Raw genomic sequence first — 6,000 nt, 5'->3', positions numbered from 1 at the left:
TTTCCGTTTTATTGTTAGTCAGTTTCCTTTGTAGTCCACTTGGGTCTCTCTCTCTCTATTACAACAGGTGTGAGAAAAACAAGTTTTTAAAAATTAGAAACTGATTGTAATACCAGAGCCAAGGTTGGGGATGTGGGATCAGTAGCAAATATAGATCCCACAATACCTTTTCACACACCTAGGACACTCAGCAATTAAGCTGATAGGGATCCTTTAACTTTCCAGGAGTGGCTTACACTGTTGAAAAACCCAGTACAATTTATGCTGTATGATCTGGAAAAAGGGGTAAACGGAGGTGTCAAAATTTGTAGATGATACAAAATTACTCAAGATAGTTAAATCCAAAGCAGACTGAGAAGTGTAAAGGGATCTCACAAAAGTGAGTGAATAGGCAACAAAATGGCAAATGAAATACAATGTTGATAAATACAAAGTAATGCAGATTGTAAAATATAAACCCACCTATACATACAAAATGATGGGCTGGGTGAGGTCTCAAAACAGTGCTCAACACAGCGGCAGTCAAAAAGCTAACAGAATGTTAAGGACATTAGGAAAAAGAAAAGATAAGAGAGAAAATAGTATAATGCTGCTATATAAATGATTGCAGTTCTGGTCACCCCATCTCAAAAAAGATTATCAGAATTGGAAAAGGTACAGAGAAGGGCAACAAAAATTATTAGCGGTATGGAACAGATTCCATAGGCAGTGAGATTCAAAGACTGGGACTGTTTAGGTGGAAAAGCGATGACCAATGGGGATATAATAGCCATCTTTAAAATAATGAATGGTGTGGAGCAAGTGACTAAGGAAGTGTTATTTGCCACTTCACATAACACAAGAAGCAGGTGTCACGCACTGAAATTAATAGGCAGCATGTATAAAACAAACAAAAGGAAGTACTTCTTCACGCAACACCCAGTCAACCTGTGGAACTCATTGCCGCGGGATGGTGTGAAGGCCAAAATTATAACTTCTAGGTCAAACAGGCTCGCTGATGGGGAGCATGGGGGGCAGTTGCCCAGGGGCCCAGCGATTTAAAAGTGCCCACTGGGAGGGAAGAATAGCTATATATCCTCCTTTCCTTCATGCCTCCCTTCCCCAAGGTCCCAAACACTCACACTCTCCACCCCTCCCCTTGCCAAGCTTATTTATTGTGTGCCATGCAGTTTTCCAGGTGGATGAGGTGGTATCTGCTACTCAGCTTCCCAGGTTCATCAGTAATCTCCCTGGGGAGCCCAAGGACCCGGGAAGCTGAGCAGCAGATACCACCTCCTCAGCCACCTGGGAACCTGCATGGCGTATAATAAATAAGTAAAAACTTCCAGCGAAAGCCCACTCGGATCAAAATAAGGCATCAATTTTGAATCAATGGGTCATACGAGGTCACAATAGGGGTCAATGAGCGTTTAAGGGTTCATACGAGGTCACAATTGGGGTCAATGAGGAGTCAAGGGGGTCATACGAGGTCAAAAGGGATTTCAGTGAGGAGTCAAGGGGTCATACGAGGTCACAATTGGGGTCATACAAGGTCAAAAGAAGGTGTCAATTTTGAATCAATGGGTCATACGAGGTCGCAATAGGGGTCAATGAAGAGTCAAGGGGTTATACAAGGTCACAATTGGGGCAGTGAAGTATCAAGGGGTCATACGAGGTCGCAATAGGGGTCAATGAGGATTTAAGGGGTCATACGAGGTCACAATTGGGGTCAATGAGGGGTCATACGAGGTCACAATTGAGGTCAATGAAGAGTCAAGGGGTTATACGAGGTCACAATTGGGGCAGTGAAGAGTCAAGGGTTCATACGAGGTCATAATTGGGGTCAATGAGGAGTCAAGGGGTCATACGAGGTCACAACAGTGGTCAATGAGGATTTAAGGGGGTCATACGAGGTCACAGTTGGGGTCAATGAGGAGTCAAGGGGGCACAGTTGAGGTCAATGAAGAGTCAAAGGGTCATACGAGGGCAAAAGGGATTTCAGTGAAGAGTCAAGGGGTCATATGAGGTCACAGTTGGGGTCAATGAGGAGTCAAGGGATCATACAAGGTCAAAAGGGATGTCAGTGAAGAGTCAAGGGGTCAGAATTGGGGTCAATGAGGAGTTAAGGGGTCATACGAGGACAAAAGAAGGCATCAATTTTGAGTCAAGGGGTCATACGAGGTCACAGTTGGGGTCAATGAGGAGTCAAGGGGTCATACGAGGTCACAATCGGGGCAATGAAGAGTCAAGGGTTCAAATGAGGTCACAATTGGGGTCAATGAGGAGTCAAGGGGTCATATGAGGTCACAATGATGGGGCAATTTGGAGTCAAGGGTTCAAATGAGGTCACAATTGGGGTCAATGAGGAGTCAAGGGATCATACAAGGTCACAATTGAGGTCAATGAAGAGTCAAGGGGTCATACGAGGTCAAAAGGGATGTCAGTGAAGCATCAAGGGGTCATACAAGGTCACAATTGGGGTCAAGAGGTCATATGAGGTCAAAAGGGATGTCAGTGAAGCGTCAAGGAGTCAAACGAGGTCACAATTGGGGTCAAAGAGGAGTCAAGGGGTCAGCCGCAGTCACAAGTGGGGTCAAGGGGTCATATGAGGTCAAAACAGGGAGTGAATTTTTGGATCAAGGGGTTCATCCGAGGTCACAATTTGGATCAGGGAGCAGTCAAGGGTCATCTGAGGTCACTATTGTGGTAAATCTGGCGTCAAGGAGTCATCCGAGGTCAAAAGGGATGTCAATGAGGTCATCTGAGGTTACAATTGGGATCAGTGAGGAATCAAGGGGTCATACGAGGACACAATTTGGGTCAAGGAGCCATACGAGGTCACAAGAAGGAGTCCATTTTGAGTAAAAGGGTCATACGAGGTTACAACGATGGGGCAATTTGGAGTCAAGGGTTCAAATGAGGTCACACTTGCGGTCAATGAGGAGTGAAAGGGTTACAAAAGGCCACAATTGGGGTCAATGAGGCATCAGGGGGTCATAGGAGGTCACAATGGTGGGTCAATGTGGACTCCAGGGATTATACGAGGTCACAATTGGGGTCAATGAGGAGTCAAGGGGTCATACGAAGTCACAGTTGTTGTCAATTTGGGGTCAAGGGGTCATAAGAGATATCAATGAGGCGTGTTGATCATAAATTATGGCACCTGAATGTAGCCATTCACAGTACAATAGAATATAGATGGAGAAATAGTATCATTAGTGACTCATGACACTAACTGAAGACAGAGCTAGAAGACATTCAAATTATTCTCCGGCCACTAGATGTTGCTATTGATACACACCTGAAGGTCACTTTAGAAGCACCAATAAAATTACACAGGAATCTAGGTCAATGTCCATTCTATTCTAATTTAATCTATGTTCTATGTACAAACAGTTTGATGGAAGAAAATGCTTATTAGAGTAGACAGGAGCTTGCACAAGCTCTTTTTTGGATCCAAGTAATGGATTTATCTTAGTGTGAACTTGGTGCTGTTAAATGAATTATGAGTTTTCAGCTACAGCTGAGCACGTTCACTTCACAAATGTGCAGATGGTTTCCAGAGCCAGGCAGCTTGGACTCTCTAGTTGATGCATTTGTTTTCTGATGGACTACAGTTCTTTGCCCATAGCAGTTTCTGCTGTCAAGTTACATTTATCTAAAACTTATTTTTCCCACTAGGTGATTTGCAGGGGGGTCTGGATAGCTTTTGATTAGTAAAAGGGTGTTGAGCCTTTCTGATCTCAGGTCACTGGTTCAAGTTGGTAGGCACTACTTTTCATTGCTAGCTGCACTTCACTTTGTCAAATGGGTTGGTGGTCTCAACCACCCCACTTGCTCCTATTTGCTAGCTGCCAAAGTTGGAAGGTGCAAGCTGGCTCTTCCACCTTCACGATGGCTTTTTCTCTTATCTTTGCGAGTCCAGTAGAGATTACTTCCTCACCCTGCTGACAGGTTAAGTAACAGTTAAGTAGGCGAATAGAATATCCTAATGTTACTACATGTCTAGTAGCCATAGAGCTCTCAAAGCAAAGAACTGTAAACAGATTAATTCTCCAGTGGCAAGGGCTGCTTATTTCTTTTCAGGAACATGGCTTTCACGAAGGATAGCTATTTACTAACTTCTAAAATTGATAGGCTCACCTCTAATGCCATTTAGCTTCACTTTCCAATGGGAATCTTCAGCTTCATGAACTTGTGTGGTCAGGCTGGAATGGCATAATAAAACAAATGGCATTGGTGTTGAATACTAGTATGGAAGCTTAGTCTTTAACACTCTTCATAGCATTAATATTCTGATGTCCAAAACTTACTTCTATCAAATAGAGGGTGAGGAGAGTCATGCTGGTAGGGTGTGTAAAAGAGTGTAAGTGTCTCTAACTACCCTCTTCTGTGTGTGTGTGTGTGTGTGGTGGAGAGATTACTATGTGGGATGTCAGAATTAAATGGTGCGTAGGAGCAAGAGGGAGTGGGGGGAGGAGGAAGGGAAAAGGAAATATTCCATTCCCTCTGACCTAAAGTGGATTCCTCTCTAACCACTCCTCCTCCCCATCTGTTGCCCAATTGTTTTCCTCACCCACTTTACAGAATGGAGGAGGATAAGGGTGTTAGGGGACAAGGAGATGGAAGAAGCATGCCCTCCTGTAGTGGGGGTGGAGCTAAGAATCCTAGCAAAACCCATCCAACTCCTATGGCTGTAAGTGGGAATACATGCTGAAGATGTAGCTAGCTTCCTTAGGTGTGGGTGGGGGGCCCCAATCATATGCGGACTAGTAGAAGCAGAACTGGCGTATTAGACCCACTGAAGGGAAGGCGCTAATATCTGTTTCTTATATCATTTGGTCCCCAACCCTCCCCAGATGAAGAGCTGGAAACTCTGAGCCTTTAGCAAGTAATTCTATGTCCCATGGTTGTAGATTCTAAATCTACTAGCTTCTTGTGGTCAGAAGTTATTGGCAGGACTGCATGTTATATATTGGCTGCAAAAGACTGTCACATTTCACTTTTGATGACTATCAATGACATTTAATTGCACTTTAAATGGGCATGAGTGTTGAAGTAGTTCAGGTCTCAAAGTAATACAAGCTATCCCTTCCACCTTGTTTACCATAGCTTGTAGAGGCTGATGGCCAAGACTGTATAAACTAAACAGCAGGGTTTGCTTTTCCAACAGGAAGAAAAACTATTTCCTTCTACCACTTGCTATGTTTTTCCTTAATCTTCCATTGTTTCCTTTGTCAGTTATGGCTCCTTTGTTTTTCAGAAAAACAAACACATGTTGCACGCTCCAAATAGAGAGAAGGGCGAAGCCTTGATTAATGGAAGCAAATAGCTATTGGCTCATTGTTGTGTTTTGTCTCTCTAAGTCCCTGACTTTTCTGTCAAAATATTTTTCTGTGCTGTTTCACCTGTCCTATTTTCCCTGGACTGGGGGAACTCAAATCAGAAACTTGCATTGCAGAGTAAGGGTGTCAAACTTATGCGGTGGAGTTACATTGTCGGCTAGGATATACATTCTGTATTTCATATTTTCCTCGATCCATAGGCAATCTCCCCTTGTGTCAGAGGGAGGTTTGCAGGGAGATCAAGGGGAGAACACAGCCTCACATACAAACTAAACTTTAATTTATTTTGTCCTGTCACATTCAGCAGTGCTATGTGAGAAAATCATCTATCTTTAGGCTCCTGCTCTCATTCTTTCCCACCCCCAGTCTTTGGCAGTCTCCTCTGTTCTTCCCTTTGTATTTCCTTCACTACAGCAACTCCCATTTCTTGTTTTCCTATGGGCTCTGCTCCCACTCCCTTTCCATTTCATCTGCTAGAATGACCAGCTGTGGACTACCTAATGTTGACAGTGTCATCACTGGAGTGTCAGCTTTAAAGCGTATGAACTGACTGGGAAGCAGTGCAGTTCACACCCCTCAGAGCAGTAGTAGCTGGCTATCTTCTGACTCAGAGACAGCATTGTGTCTGTTTGTATTTGGAAGCCTTTCTATGCAAGCATGAGTTAGAAACAGTTTT

The sequence above is a fragment of the Emydura macquarii genome, unplaced genomic scaffold (genome assembly GCF_026122565.2).
Source record: "Emydura macquarii macquarii isolate MOO-44397 ecotype Brisbane River unplaced genomic scaffold, CSIRO-AGI_Emac_v2 contig_518, whole genome shotgun sequence".
Lineage (NCBI taxonomy): Eukaryota > Metazoa > Chordata > Testudines > Chelidae > Emydura > Emydura macquarii.
This window is presented reverse-complemented; position numbering follows the sequence as displayed.